The sequence below is a fragment of the Hyla sarda genome, chromosome 9 (genome assembly GCF_029499605.1).
Source record: "Hyla sarda isolate aHylSar1 chromosome 9, aHylSar1.hap1, whole genome shotgun sequence".
Taxonomy (NCBI): domain Eukaryota; kingdom Metazoa; phylum Chordata; class Amphibia; order Anura; family Hylidae; genus Hyla; species Hyla sarda.
In genome coordinates, this window is record NC_079197.1 from 51,078,894 (window position 1) to 51,095,975 (window position 17,082).

Here is a 17,082-nt window from a genome sequence, read left to right on the forward strand (position 1 = left end):
TGGGTATTGATGTAATAGTATGGACCTACAGAACAGAGAGAGTGTGTCATTTTAACCATAAAGTGCACTGCGTAGAAAAGGAATCCCCAAAAGTTGTGTTTCTTAACCGCCTGTTTTTACCTTAAAGAGGTACTCTGCCAGAAAACATTATCCCCTATCCAAAGGATATGGGATAAGTTGTCTAATCGTCGGGGTCCCGCCACTGGGGACCCCCGCAATTTCCGCTGCGGCACCCCAGTCATCCGGTGCATGGAGCAAACTTCGCTCTGTGCCGGATGACTGCTGACTACAGCCGCAACGCCCCCATTCAGGTCTATGGGAGGAGGCATGATGGCTACATACTAGGAGGGGGCGTGGCGTGATGTCACAAACACATAGCTCAAAGCTTCCGTGAACCGGACGCCACTGCTGGCCCGGAGATTGTGGGAGACCCCAGCGATGGGACCCCCGTGATCACACATCTTATCTTCTATCCTTTGGCTAGTGGATAAGATGTTTTCCGGCAGAGTACCCCTTTAATGACCTGGCCCAATTTTTAAAATTATGCATGTGTTTGTTAAAGTGGTAATAACTTTACTGTTTTTTGTGACATATTGTACTTAATGTATAAGTATAATAAATGTATTTATGTATTATTGTATAATTTATGTATTGTATTATTTTATAATAAATGAATTTATTAATAAGTCATTACAAATGTGGCCTATTATGTATAGGTTTTTTTTGTGGGGGGGGAGGGGGGGTTGGTTATAATACATGACTTTATTGGGAAAAGGGAAATCATTTTTTATTTTTTTACATTTTATTTATTTAAAACATTTTGTTTTTATACTTTTCACTTTTTACCTGTTATACTATGCTACAGTAAGTACATCTGTACTGCAGCACAGTGTAACTGTCAGTATCAGGTCCCTTTCACACAATCATGGCTGTCAAACTCTCTTTTTTTCCCTATTTTTTCTCCTGCTATTCTTGATCCTAAAATAACGGGTGTCACACTGCCGGAGAAAAACGGCAGTGTGAATGTGGCCTCACACTGACATTCAGCCCGTGCGATCCAGTCTATGGCTGAACCTCACAGGCTGCCATACAAGGCAGACAAGAAGCCATCTGCTGGCCTCCTGCTGCCATGGCAACCAACGAAACCCTATCACATCGCAGGGTCACTGTCAATCCTATAGATGCTGTGATCAGGACCAATCACTGCATTTATGGGGTTAATGCTGCCAAAACCAGTGCGATCCTGGTCTCAGCAGCTGTGACTCGACCCTGGCTGTGATTGTAAGCCAGGTCTTGACGCCAATCTTCTGCATTGCATCGCGTTGTGCAGGAGATCACTAGAACGTATGTATACGTCCAGTTGTGCAAACATGTCCGTAACTGGGATGTATGCCCCATGATCATCTATTGCCTGGGGGCCCCATGAGTTGTCAGTCCACCCCTGGTCCACTGACCCAGACATTTAAGAAAACAGCCAAAACCAGTAAAGAAAGGTAAGGTTTTTATACAATTAGTATGGAAATGCATGCAATAATAACATGTAGAATTTGCTTATGGTCCTTATTATTATGGCAATAACTGTGACTTCTACACCTAAATAATAATACAAACACATTTGAAGATTTTGGTGAGTAAAGGGTCAATAAGACCTTTGACTATCATTGACATCCCACCGCTGAGTGCTTTCAGTAGTGTACTTTTTCTACATTATCCACATTCCTGTAATGGATGCTCAGGAATCCTGCTATTCTAATGCCTTATTATAATTGTCTATTTTTGCTGGTTGCAGATCAGCTGGTTGCTGATCCTAACATAAATACTGAGTCCCCAGACAACAGATGGAGCCTCTCCCAGAACGCAACAGGGGACAGCATGTTACCCAAATACCAGGTGCAGTCGAACATTTTAGGAATGTATAAACTAGCAGGTTAAATGCTGCAAGCTCAAATGATAATACTGTCATTATATATATTATTGTTAATATATGTATATATATATATATATATATATATATATATATATATATATATATATAAAGCAAAATCATCGGTAGTTGCAGTATCTTGTAATACCTTTTTTATTGGACTAACAAGATTTTGTAGAGACAAGCTTTCGGGATTCCTCCCTTTATCAAGTCATAAGCATTTCTGAGCTCACAAGGAGAAAACACAGGTTCTATCTCACAAAATATGCAGGGGTTAAAACAACATTAGTGGAGAATGGACATTAAGTTGGGCCATAAATTGTATAGCAATAGGACGATAGATACAGATAAGGATGAGGAGGGGGGGGGGGCTGGAGAGCAGAGGTGAGAATAGTGGTTACGCTGGACAGACAATTTTACTATAGAGCCATAGACTGAAGATAAGACTAGACAGGGGAGGGGGAGCAGGGGTGTGATGGTGTTAGAGCAGGGAGAGGGTAGAGAGTTTAGCAAAGGTTATAGGAAATTTTGATAATGGGATAAGAAGCTTAAATCCACATTAAGTCCTCTGTTCTTGGAGTCATAAAGAACTATCATTTTGGCTTCAAATGTCTTTCTTTCCTGGGTGTTCTTGAAGTTTCCTTTCAGGATCTTGATTTTGAGGTCCTGTAGGGAGTGACCTGTTTGAGTGAATTGGTGTCCAACTGGGGTGCAATAGTCCTTTTCTCTATGGTTGTTGATGGACGATCTGTGGAGGTTCATCCTTTTATTGAGTGGCTGACTGGTCTCACCAATGTAACATCCCAGGTCACACTTGGTGCATTGTATCATGTAGACTACATTCTCTGTGGTGCAGGAGTATTGTCCCTTGATGTTGTATGTCTTGTTGTTGTGGGAGGCCTCAGAATTTGTGCAGACTTGTTGACAGAGTTTACAGCGCGGTTTGGCGCAGGGTTTGGTCCCATTGTCTGTATCTGATGTGTCTGTGGGTAGTTTCCTATTGACCAGCTTTTGTTTTAAGTTGGGTGGTTGTCTGAAGGCCAAGATGGGTGGTTCAGGAAAGATTTTCTTTAACACCTCATCTTCTGCTAGTATTGGCTGCAGGTCCTTGATGATTTTGCGTATTTCCTCAAGGGTGGGATTGTATGTGGTTACCAGTGGTATGCGTGATGAGGTTTGTTTCTCTCTGTATTGCAGCAGGTGTTCACGTGGTGTTTGAAGAGCAGAGTGGATTTTCTTATGGATGGTCCTTGGTTTGTAACCTTTTTGCTTAAATTTCTCAGCTAGCGTTTGTAGATGTGTGTCTCTGTCATCAGGGTTGGAGCAGATGCGGTGGTACCTGATGGCTTGGCTGTATATTATGCCTTTCTTGGTGTGGGACGGATGGGAACTTGAATTGTGTAGATAGCTGGATCGGTCTGTGGGCTTTCTGTATACAGATGTCTGTATTGTGTCCTTGTTTATAGTTACAGTGGTGTCCAGAAAGTTTACACTTTCTGTAGAGAAGTCCATTTTGAGTTTGATGGATGGATTAAATGTGTTGAAGGCATCATGAAATTGTTTGAGTTTATCCTCTCCTTCAGTCCAAACAATGAAAATATCATCAATGTATCTGTAGTATCGGTAGGGTTTGTGAATTTGGGTATTCAGGAATCGCTCTTCAAGGTCAGCCATGAACAGATTGGCATATTGTGGTGCCATCTTGGTCCCCATAGCAGTTCCCATCGTCTGTAGGTATATTTCATTGTTGAAGCTGAAGTAGTTGTGTGTGAGAATGAATTCTATAAGTTTGGTGATGATCTGAGGGCTGTATTTCTGATTGTGGGTCTGGGAGGAGAGGAACAGTGAGCAGGCCTCAATTCCATCTCTGTGTGGGATGTTACTATACAGAGATTCTACGTCCATTGTTACCAATATGGAGTTGTCGGGCAAGTTCGTAATCTGACTCAGTTTGTTAAGAAAGTCAGTGGTGTCCTGTATGAAGCTGCTGGTGCGTGTAACAAAGGGTTTTAGTGTGTTTTCTACCAAACCAGATATCTGTTCAGTTAGTGTGTCCATACCTGTTATTATTGGTCTGCCAGGGTTTCCAGATTTGTGGATTTTTGGGAGCATGTAGAATGTCCCTGTTTTGGGATCGGTGGGTATGAGTGTCTCTAATCCTTTTTGTGAGTCCTTTGGGAAGGATTGAATCAATTTTCTTAGTTCCATGGTGAATTCTTTGGTGGGGTCTTCTGTCAGTTTCTTGTAGTATGTAGTGTCTGACAATTGTCGGTTTCCCTCTTTGATGTAGTCCTGGGTGTTCATGATCACTACTGCTCCTCCCTTGTCTGCTGGTTTGATTGTGATGGCTTGATTGTTTCTTAAGTTTTTGATGGCCTCTCTTTCCAATACTGAGAGGTTGTAGTAGGTTTTATGGTGGTGTTTAGTGACTAAGGATGCTGTTCTTAGTCTGAAACTCGCAATGTAGCTGTCCAGTTTGCTGTTGCGTCCTGGTTCTGGGGTGAAGTGGGAATTCTTTTTCTTGATGTTGTAATCCAAGGTGGTAGTGGTTGTGTCCCCTTTGTCATGAAAGAATTCTTTAAGTCGCAGTCTTCTAAAGAATTCTTCCAAGTCTGAGTATAGTTTAATGTCATCTAGTTTGGTGCTTGGACAGAATGAGAGTCCTTTAGAGAGAACAGATCTCTCAGGCTTGGAAAGTTCATAATCTGAAATGTTTATAATTCCAGAGTTGTCTGTATTGATGTCAGGCGTAGTTGTGGGACCATTGGTTGTTTCAGTCCTTCTATTGTTTGCAGTGATCCTAATATTCCTCTCTGTTTGGTGCTTGTAGAAATTTTGGGAGAGTTTGCCCAGTTTCTTATTTTTCTTCATGAAAAGATCTCTTATTTGGTGGTTGTGGAAGTTTTGCATATCCATTCCCACTTGTTTGGCCATGTGTTGATCCTGTTCCTGTAAAAACTGAAGTAGGGTTTTTTTGGTATTTTGAATGTCTTGTATTTTCCTGTATAGAAGGTGGATAAGATGGTTCCTAAGTTTTTCGCTGGTGCGTTGGCAGAGATCTTGAGCATATTGCGAGTTATGCGTTGTAGCAACTGGATTTTTGATCCTTAATCCCTTGGGGATGAGTCTTCTTTTCTTACAGTGAGACAAGAAGTATATATCACTGTGAAGCTGTGTTTCCTTTCTGGTGAGCTTGAAGATTTTCGTTGTTAAGCGGCTGTATGCGGTATCTTCCATAGTAGATTAGTTAGGAGTAGCCGTATTAGTCCAGTGATGCAAAAAGCAAAATCATCGGTAGTTGCAGTATCTTGTAATACCTTTTTTATTGGACTAACAAGATTTTGTAGAGACAAGCTTTCGGGATTCCTCCCTTTATCAAGTCATAAGCATTTCTGAGCTCACAAGGAGAAAACACAGGTTCTATCTCACAAAATATGCAGGGGTTAAAACAACATTAGTGGAGAATGGACATTAAGTTGGGCCATAAATTGTATAGCAATAGGACGATAGATACAGATATATACAGATATCGTCCTATTGCTATACAATTTATGGCCCAACTTAATGTCCATTCTACACTAATGTTGTTTTAACCCCTGCATATTTTGTGAGATAGAACCTGTGTTTTCTCCTTGTGAGCTCAGAAATGCTTATGACTTGATAAAGGGAGGAATCCCGAAAGCTTGTCTCTACAAAATCTTGTTAGTCCAATAAAAAAGGTATTACAAGATACTGCAACTACCAATGATTTTGCTTTTTGCATCACTGGACTAATACGGCTACTCCTAACTAATCTATATATATATATATATATATATAGTAAATTTGAGTAGCCGTATTAGTCCAGTGATGCAGATCCAAATCATAAAATGTTGCAGTATCTTGTAATACCTTTTTTATTGGACTAACAGCATTTTGTAGAGAAGCTTTCGGGATTCCTCCCTTTATCAAGTCCAAAGCAAATCTAAGCTCACAAGTAGAAGACACAGGTTACATCTCCCAAATATGCAGGGGTTAAGACAATAGATGTGGAGAATTCACACTAAGATGGGCCATAAATTGTCCTGTTATGGGAACATAGACTGAATAGATAAGGATGAGAAAAAAGGGGGAGGGAGGGGGAGCAGGGGAGAGACTGATAATTAGCAGGACATAGTGAGATGTAAAAGAGAACACAGTGTAGGTTATAAGAGAATCCAGTATAGTACAGGTTATAAGAAATTTTGATAATGAGATAAGAAGCTCAAATCCACATTGAGTCCCCTGTTTTTCGAGTCAAAAAACAGTATCATTATGGCTTCAAATGTCTTTCTCTCTTGTGTGTTTTTGAAGTTCCCTCTCAGTATCTTGATTGTAAGGTCATGTATGGAGGGGCCTGTTTGGGTAAAATGGCGTCCAACTGGGGTGCAGTAGTAATTTTCTTTATGGCGGTTGATGGAATGTCTGTGTAGATTCATCCTTTCGTTGAGTTTCCAGCTGGTTTCACCAATGTAGCATCCCATGTCACACTTGATGTATTGTATCATGTAGACCACATTTGGGGATGTGCAGGAGTATAGTCCCCTAATGTTATATGTCTTGTTGTTGTGGGGGGTTCCATCTTGGTGCAGATATGTTGGCAGAGTTTGCAGCGGGGTTTGTTGCAGGGTTTGGTCCCATTCTCTGTGTCTGTTCTTTCTGTAGGTAATTTTCGGCTGACCAGCTTTTGTTTTAAATTGTGTGGTTGTCTGAAGGCCAAGATGGGAGGTTCAGGAAGACTTCTTTTAGCATCTCATCTTCCGCCAATATCGGCTGGCGGAAGATGAGATGCTAAAAGAAGTCCAATCCAGCAATCCGTTTCGGCATTTCCATACAGCTAAGTTGCAACAAGGAAACTGCAATATATGTGCCACCAAAGTCCCAAAGCTCGTGGGGGAAAAGAGCATTTTTTAGTCAGTAGCAGTAGGTTACTGATGCGTGCATAGTTAGGATAGCTGCCATGCAGCTTTAATAGGCTCTTTTTCTGGAACGGCTGTAGTGTGGGTGGGAGGCCGTTCCCACAGTCTGGTCCAGGCTTTACTGGACATCTTGAGGCCTTTAACCCCTTAACGACCTGGGGTTTTTCCCTTTTTGCACTTTAATTTTTTCCTCCTTACCTTTAAAAAATCATAATCAATATCTTTCAATTTTGCACCTAAAAATCCATATGATGGCTTATTTTTTGCGCCACTAATTCTACTTTGTAATGACATCAGTCATTTTACCCAAAAATCTACGGAGAAATGGAAAAAAAAAATCGTGTGACAAAATTGGAGATTTTATCTACACTGTTTTTTTTTTTTTTATGGGAAAAGGGGGATAATTCTTACTTTTATGAGGGGGCTATAACACTGCACACACTGATCTTTTACATCGATCATTGTCCTGCACAGCCCACTGAGCTAACCGACACTGATTAGCTTTCACTTTAGATGCGGCAATCAACTTTGAACATCGTGTCTAAAGGGTTAATAGCACTGTGATCAGTGCCGCGTGCTATTATCCACGGGTCCTGGACGTTGCTAGGTGCCGGGCCCGACCCGTTATGAGAAAGGGAGAGGACTCAGGACGTACCTGTACGTCCTGGGTCGTCAAGGGGTTAAAGTCTGCTGCTCCTCGACCTCAGGTGAGGAGAGTGTGAACCTGAGGAGTTGTTTGCCATTTTCTTCCACAGTGTGCTACAAGCTGGAGCAAGCACAAAGGTGCCCTGGGAATCAGGATTGAGATAGGCTGGCGTCTCTGCACCAGGACTAACCATCACTACATGGTCATATATGGACTTTAAGCTGGAGTTATGTTTTTGTTCTGAGTTTAATGGCTGATGTTAAGCCTTCTCCTGAACGGTTATGTTCCTGCTGGTTTGTTTTTAATAAACCCATGTTTTTGCACCAACATCCTGTTTGTTTGCCTACCGTTTTGTGCAGCTAATTCCCACTATATATATATATATATATATATATATATATATATATATATATATATTTGATTTGATCATTTATAATCTTATTGGCCACCAAATGCAGAAATATCAAACTTAATTTAATATTTAACTTTAATTTAATATTAACTTTCTGGATAATATTCCTTGCCCCTTTCATCATGTACTGCTCATTGTCTGGAGCAGTGTTTTCCAACCAGGGTGCCTCTACTTGTTGCAAAACTACAGCTCCCAGCATGGCCGGAATGCTGGGAGCTGTAGTTTTGCAACAGCTGGAGCTACCTTGGTTTGGGTAACACTGACCCAGAGTCATGGCTACCACTGGGATCGAGCAGCAATGGATGCACTTGCATGATGTACTAATCACTATAGAGCAGTGGTCTTAAACTGTGGCCCTCCAGTTGGCTGTGGCCCTCCAGTCTTGCAACATCTGGAGGGCCACAGTTTGAGACCACTGCTATAGAGGATGGCCAGGATCTTGGGAGACATCTCTCTTGAGCCCCACAGTTGCAGGTCATGTGCAATAGTCCTGGAGCTGTCATACACTGTGGCTCCTTGAGGCAATGCTATCTATATCACAACTATAAAGAGAAGTGTTACCTTGAAACAAGAACATTTACTGTCCGCTGTTATGTAGTGCTTCTGAACTTGGAGATAAAATGGATGAAGGAGGGATATAACAGAACTAGAAACTGGGGAAAACCATGCATGGTTGCCATGAGCAGCAAGTTTCTCATATGGCCGATGCTTATACGTACATGTTATGTATCATCTTTGGGAGGCAAGCAACACAGTAATATCCCCCTGATCTGTCACTCAAAGCGTCACCAAAGTGTCCCATCTTTAATTTGAGCTGTAGATAATAAAAGCATGAGAAAGATGGGAAAACCCCTTTAGGGTGCGTTCACATGTGCATATTTTTGCTGTGCAGATTTGTTTCAGCAGATTTTTGCTGCTCATTGAAGTCAATGGGCAGCAAAATCTGCAGCAAAAATATGCACGTGCGAACGCACTGGAAAACATTTATATTTTTTATTTTTAAATTAACTGGTGCCAGAAAGTTAAAGCAGGACAGGTTTGCTATGGGGATTTTTTGCTCCTACTTTGGACAGTTAACTAAAATGGACATAGCAGGGCTTTGTGCGCTGCGCTGTCCTGCCCTCACTTCCTGTATTTGGTCTCCTCACAGAGACACACAGGCAATAGCTGCAGGCCGGGGTCAAGACCTGGAAAAAAAGTGTGGGAACTCACCCAAGATTTCTAATACAACCCCCCTACCACCCCCCCCCCCCCCCCCCCCGCCAGTTTGCGCAAAAAAACAAAAAAACAAAGGTAAAACTTGACATCCTGCACGGTTCCAGGATTCTTACAGGCCGCAGGCACCACTGCCCACGGAGTATAAGAGTGACACACTGTAACAAACCCCCTCCTCATGTAATCTCCTTACTACTGGGGTGACACACTAATGAACCTACTCCTCATGTAATCTCCTTACTACTGGGGTGACACACTGTAACAAGCCCCCTCCTCATGTAATCTCCTTACTACTGGGGTGACACACTGTAATGAACCTCCTCCTCATGTAATCTCCTTACTTACTGGGGTGACACACTGTAACAAGCCCCCTCCTCATGTAGTCTCCTTACTACTGGGGTGACACACTGTAATGAACCTTCTCCTCATGTAATCTCCTTACTACTGGGTGACACACTGTAACGAACCTCCTCAACATAATGTTCAGAAAGTTTGGTCCCTGCACAGAGATCACAATGGGTCCCAGGACCTCCGCAATTAGACACCTTATCCCCTGCCCTTTCTAGGGGTTGATCATCATGAGTTTGTAACATCCAATTTTGTATTGGGAGAGAAAGTGCTATCGGATGCTCATGCTGACCTGCTGGAGTCTGAAGTTATAGGCTGTTGGCCCTTTGCCTATTTTGCCAGATGCAATCACCCGGAATTGTTGTTTTGAAGTTTTTACTGGATGGGGGTTGACATTCCGTGTACTGATACATGAGCTCCCAGCTATTGGTTGAATGGATATGGTGAAGCTGTAGAGTAGAAGTTGGATTTGTACAATGGGAGAACAGCAGCATACTACCTTCAAGCAACATTTGGCTTTAAGATAATAAATAAAGCAATAATTATCCATACGGAATGTGGACAAAAAGGCTTTTGCCTCCTTAAAGTCATTACTACATACAGTATTACTACTATCCAAACTTTTGGATGTCACTGTAGTTGAAGTGTAAAAGTTATCAGACTTCCTATTTTTGTTTTACAGTTACATATAAATGAGTAATGTCAGCAGAAATCTATATCCTCTAGTCTGTATCAGTCCAACACAGCATTTCCATGTGCAGCTATTTTGGTTATCGGTCCATCCATTACTGTTTATTCTCATGTTTTATGATACTGTACAGGATTATGCTGTTACCCAAAAACGTAACTACATGTGACTGAAAGGAATTCCATTAACCCCAAAGTATCTATACAACTTTAATGCCAATTTGGACCAGGCAAGAGACTTGTGGTAACCTTTGCGTTACAATAAATTGTAGACATGAAACAAACAAACACAATGCTTTCCAGAAAAAAGCACAGCATAAGGTATAATAAAGGTTTATGATTTAAACACAATTCAAGCAGGATAACCAAAGAGGTATGTAAAGGACTTTAGCAACAGATATCTTATATTTAAGAGACCTGTTACAGGTTCAAATTACTGTATATACTCGAGTATAAGCCAACCCGAGTATAAGCCGAGACCCCTAATTTCAACCCAAAATCCCAAGAAAAGTTATTGACTCGAGTATAAGCCTAGGGTGGGAAATACATCATCCCCCCTGTCATCATCCAGACCCGTCATTAACATCCTCATCATCATCACCGCCTGTCATCATCCAGACCCTCATCATCATCACCTGTCATCATCCCCTTGTCATCATCCCACACATCCCCTCTTCATCATCCCCTTGTCATCATCCCCACCCCCCTTCATCATCCCCTTGTAATCATCCCACACCCCCCTTCATCATCCCACACCCCCCCTTCATCATCCTCTTGTCATCATCCGCCCTCAGTGGTCTTCAACCTGTGGACCTCCAGAGGTTTCAAAACTACAACTCCCAGCAAGCCCGGGCAGCCATCGGCTGTCCGGGCTTGCTGGGAGTTGTAGTTTTGAAACCTCCGGAGGTCCGCAGGTTGAAGACCACTGCGGCCTTCGACATCATCCAGCCCCCTCTCACCCCCCTTTAGTTCTGTACAGTACTCACCTCCGCTCGGCGCTGGTCCGGTGCTGCAGGACTGTCTGGAGAGGAGGTGGTCCGGTGGGATAGTGGTTCCGGGCTGCTATCTTCACCGGGGGCGCCTCTTCTCCGCACTTCGGGCCCAGAATAGAGGCGTTGCCTTGACAATGATGCAGAAGTACGTTGGCAATGAACGTACCTCTGCGTCGTTGTCAAGGCAACGTGACTATTCTGGGGCCAGGCCCGAAGCGCTTAGAAGAGGCCTCCCCGGTGAAGATAGCAGCCCGGAACCACTATCCCACCGGACGACCTCCTCTCCGGACAGCCCTGCAGCACCGGACCAGCGCTGAGCGGAGGTGAGTACTGTACAGAACTAAAGGGGGTGAGAGGGGGCTGGATGATGTCGAAGGCCGCAGTGGTCTTCAACCTGCGGACCTCCGGAGGTTTCAAAACTACAACTCCCAGCAAGCCCGGACAGTCGATGGCTGCCCGGGCTTGCTGGGAGTTGTAGTTTTGAAACCTCTGGAGGTCCGCAGGTTGAAGACCACTGCGGGTGGAGAGTTCACTCGAGTATAAGCCGAGGGGGTGTTTTCAGCACGAAAAATCGTGCTGAAAAACTCTGCTTATACTCGAGTATATACGGTAACCCTATTAAGATAGTTGCTAAAAAGTGGAAAAATAGTTTGTGTTGAGAAATTTTAACTGGAAATGTCAAGGTCATTTAAATGTACCTTTCTCTATATTAGGTCCTGAAGAAAATATGGGAAAGGGGCCTGGTTGCTGGAGAGGCAAGGAATGATGGGCCTCATTCTATCAAGTCAATCAATTAAGGGGGCTATTAAGGTTTTAAACATTATTGGCTGTTGCCCTCTTTCTCCGCTGTTGTATGTCCTGTGTATGGAGCACTTACTTGTTGACATCCGCAATAATCCAACTATAAAGGGCTCGCACGCTCCCCCGTAACATTACAAATGCGCTGCTTACGCTAATGACCTTCTCCTCTACCTCTCTTCTTCCATCACATCCCTCCCTTCCCTGATGTCAGCAATACACAGTTTTCCAGCCCACAGTAACTATAAACTGAATCCCTCCAAATGTGAGGCTCTTAATATTTCCTTGTCTCCGTCCATGGTCCGTCTCCTACAAAATAACTACCCATTTAAATGGCAATTTAAGTACCTGAAGTACCTGGGAATACAAGTTCCTTCCCATCTGCCCGACACGTTCCCCCTTAACTTTCCCTCCCTACTTCACCTCATCAAATCTGACCTGGCTAAGTGGGAGCTGAAAGATTTTTCATGGCTAAGCCGTATTAATATCAACAAGATGAATGTCCGGCCCCGCCTTATCTACTTATTTTCTGCTCTCCCGACTAGGCTCTTCTCTGGCTTCGTCTGGTCACATAAACGCCCTCGCTTGGCTCACCATGTCCTAACCAGGAGGAAGTCAGAGGGGGCCTGACCTTACCGGATTGTCTCTCCTACTACCTGGCCGCTGTATTTACCAGAGTTTTAGACAGCTTTCATCATAACAAGACGAAACTATGGGTCCCCCTCGAATCCTCCATAATAGCTGTGGATTCGAGATCCCTGCTCTGGCTCCCGGATAAGGACAAGACCAGGTTCCCTACGTCCACCCTACCCCCGGTTTTACATTCCATTGCCCGAGCACGCGACTCCTACTTGAGAAACTCTGCCTTCTCCCTCTCGAATGGACCATTGACTCAGGTCTTTGGTATTGAGGCCTTCGCCCCAGCGTACTTCTCCCCGTCCTTCCTAGGTCATGATAGGCCCGACATCCTAAGGGATAAAGCCCCCTCCCCTTCCTTCAACTTCTAATACACACAGCTGCGCCACTTCTATGTAACCTCTAAAGACACCCTCAATCTACACCGCCAGCTTACACCCTTTGAACAACTGTGTGCTTTTGTAGAACCGGTCCATCGGCCGGTGAGTGTGTTGTATGGTCTCCTGCTGGACCACGGAAGGAGTGCTCCCCTGCCCTCCCGACTAGGCTGGGAGCATGAACTGGGCCATGTCCTTTTGGACCAGGAGTGGAACATGGCCGTGACATTGTGCCACAAAACCTCTATCTCCTGTAAAGCTCAAGAGACAAACTACAAGATACTCACCAGGTGTTATCGGGTCCCCTCACTCCTTTCACGCATCTACTCATCCCGCCCGGACGTATGCTGGTGCTGTGGCTCACCTGGAGGCTCCATGACACATATCTGGGTGACCTGTCACGTGCTGGAATCCTTTTGGAAACAAGCTCACGAAGTGATCCATCGCCTGACAGGCGTAGCCCTACCACTTGACCCAAAGCCACTCCTCCTCAGTGTCCTTCCAGGCCCGATTTCCCGGTGGTCCAAGTCCTTGTTACGCTTTCTCCTCCTGGCAGCAAGGATGGTTATTCCCAGACTTTGGATGTCCACCACCCCTCCCACTCTTTCGTCTTGGCTCCAGGAGGTGTCCTACCTCCATAGAATGGAAGAACTCATGATGGACTCCCGTGGTAACTCAATTAAACATTTTGCCCTATGGCACCCCTGGGCCGAATTCATCTCCTCCTCTGGATTTCGGGATCTCTACCCCACAACGCCTCCCCGGGTCACATAACTTCCCATTTCCCCCCACATCTCTTACATGCTCTCTTCTCTCCACTGCCCTTCCTCTCAGCTCTGCACCGCTGCCATGGTCTCGTCGCATGGGGTACAGGATGTGTCCGTGAGGTAAGAACACGTATGTAGAGATTTTCCTGCCTTCGCTGTCCATTTCTCCCCCCTGCCCCCCCCCCCCACCTGTCCCTTCTACCCTTCTCTCCCTCTCTCTCCCTTCCCTCTCATGAGGATCCCACTAGTATACAAGCAGGGCCTATACGCCTTTACCTGAAAAGAGGTTGCTGTCCTTAGCCATCATTAGACCTGTTCTTTCACTTGATTGATGTGTTATTATTGTTTTTTTGTACCTCATGAGTACTGCCATATATACACTTGTTTTGTTCAACAGATTGATTGTACACCCTTAAAATAAATAATAAACTTTTACTTAAAAAAAAAAATATATTGGCTGACCTCCATCTGTATTAGATTGGTTTTATCTTAGGCAACCCCACTATTAGCTGTTTGAAGAGGCATTGATCTTATACTGAGCCCTGCAGTTTCTTCATTTACTTATAAATTTTCTTTTTCATGTAAGATATAGAAACTCAATTTAAAAATGTTGTCACAATGGTACTATACCCTGGTGATTAAATGTATCCTTTTACTTCTCCAGTATGTTGGAGATGTTTGACTTTGCTCAGGACCATGGTGCACATTTAGTAGAGTTGTATAGGAGTGGCTGACCTTTGGCAAGAAATCCTTGCTACTTTTAAATTTTTTACGTTCTACTGTCTTCTCTCCCTCATCTGCTATAACCTTCTTGTCTTGTCTCATCTTCTAAAGGAGGACTTCTAAGACTTTTTACGTTGATGCCAGACAGATCTAGGCTATGGAAATTAACAACTGTTTAGAAAAAAAACCTTATATTGGTCATGGCTCTCTTCAGGACTGCTGCTTGATAATAATTATTGTTTCTATAGTTTGGGATAATTTTTTTTCTTTTCTTACTCTTTCCTATTGTTTTATGTCTCCCCTAACCTTGTAGTTTGTTTAGGCTAGGTAGTTATAAAAAAAAAAAAAACTGCCTATGACTTGTGCTGCTTATTTGTTAGTAATTCTTTTAGGGGACTTTTCTTAATGTATTTTTAACAGCAATGTAAAGTCATACTGCCACTTGACATACAATAGAGAGAGAACCTGCTAGAGCAGCCTATTAGCAGACCTAAGGCCTTTTTAAAGCCCTGACAGGTGAGTCTACTACATGAACAAAGGAAAATAGCACATGAAGAATTGTTCAAAGAGAGGCCCCATAATTTGACAGCACTGAACATTGTACCAACATGCTATGGACCATGTTACTGAACTTGCTCTCCATCAATACACTCGGAAAAGAGTTTTCCTCTCATGGTGGGTTGTCGTTGTTGCCTAGCTGACAGTCTTACCTAGGCATTGTACATGTTAATGTCAATATTAGCAGCGTAATGTCCGTGCAGAATATTCCAGAGGCATTCCACATGTATATTCTGCCTTGTGAACATACCCTTATACAGACACTAAGATATTGTATATGGAGCTCCCTAACACCCAGACAAGTTAATAAATCACCTTATATAGACTGTCCAAACCCCATCATAGCTGCTTGGACATTGTTATTATATAGCAGTTGTGATAAATTTCACTGAAATTAGATTTACAGATATGAGAAATATTACCGTGAGACTAACGGCAGGTTCCCCACACAACATGTACCATGGATAGTTCTGCCATATTCCTATGTCAATGAGGGAGATTAGGGGTACCTTAGAACCAAGGCTTGAATGATACCTATATACACTGCTCAAAAAAATAAAGGGAACACTTAAACAACACAATGTGACTCCAAATCAATCACACTCTGTGAAATCACACTGACCACTCAGGAAGCAACACTGATTGACAATTAATTTCACATACTGTTGTGCAAATGGAACAGACAACATGTGGAAATTATAGGCAATTAGCAAGACATCCCCAATACAGGAGTGGTTCTTCAGGTGGTGATCACAGACCACTTCTCGGTTCCTATGCTTCCTGGCTGATGTTTTGGTCACTTTTGAATGCTGGTTTTGCTTTCACTCTAGTGGTAGCATGAGACAAAGTCTACAACCCACACAAGTGGCTCAGGTAGTGCAGCTCATCCAGGATGGCACATCAATGTGAGCTGTGGCAAGAAGGTTTGCTGTGTCTGTCAGCGTAGTGTCCAGAGCATGGAGGCGCTACCAGGAGACAGGACAGCACATCAGAAGATGTGGAGGAGGCCATAGGAGGGCAACAACCCAGCAGCAGGACCTACTTCCGCCTTTGTGCAAGGAGTAGCACTGCCAGAGCCCTGCAAAATGACCTCCAGAAGGCCACAAATGTGCATGTGTCCACTCAAACAGTCAGAAACAGACTCCATGAGGGTGGTATGAGGGCCCGATCTCCACAGGTGGGGGTTGTGCTTACAGCCCAACACTGTGCAGGATGTTTGGCATTAACCAGAGAACGCCAAGATTGGCAAATTTGCCACTGGCGCCCTGTGCTCTTCACAGATGAAAACAGGTTCACACTGAGCACGTGACAGATGTGACTGAGTCTGGAGACGCCGTGGAGAACGTTCTGCTGCCTGGAACATCCTCCAGCATGACCGATTTGGCAGTGGGTCAGTAATGGTGTGGGTGGCATTTCTTTGGGGGGCCGCAAAGCCCTCCATGTGCTTTCCAGAGGTAGCCTGACTGCCATTAGGTACCGAGATGAGATCTTCAGACCCCTTGTGAGACCATATGCTCGTGCAATTGGCCCTGGGTTCCTCCTAATACAAGACAATGCTAGACCTATTGTGGCTGGAGTGTGTCAGCAGTTCCTGCAAGAGGAAGGCAATGATGCTATGGACTGGCCCTCCCGTTCCCCGGACCTGAATCCGATTGAGCACATCTTGGACACCATGTCTCGCTCCATCCACCAACGCCACGTTGCACCACAGACTGTCCAGGAGTTGGCGGATGCTTTAGTCCAGGTCTGGGAGGACATCCCCCAGGAGACCAACCGCCACCTCATCAGGAGCATGCCCTGACATGTAGGGAGGTCATACGTGCACGTGGAGGCCACACACACTACTGAGCCTCATTTTGACTTGTTTTAAGGACATTACATCAAAGTTAGATCAGCCTGTAGTGATGTTTTCCACTTTGATTTTGAGTGTGACTCCATATCCAGACCGCCATGTGTTGATAAATTTGATTTCCATTGATAATTTTTGTGTGATATTGTTGTCAGCACATTCAACTATGTAAAGACGAAAGAATTTCATATGATTAGTTCATCCATTCAGATC

At 43.8% G+C, this 17,082-nt stretch overlaps 1 protein-coding gene across 1 annotated transcript in view; it reads left to right on the plus strand.

Annotated features, from left to right (window-relative positions):
* The first annotated feature begins 1,213 nt into the window (after positions 1-1,213).
* OPHN1 (oligophrenin 1) overlaps positions 1,214-17,082 on the plus strand; it is a 188,716-nt gene continuing 172,847 nt past the window's right edge. The window contains exon 1 of the mRNA XM_056541037.1: positions 1,214-1,493. The gene's annotated coding sequence lies outside the window, so the exon portion shown is untranslated. The remainder of the gene's footprint in view (positions 1,494-17,082) is intronic.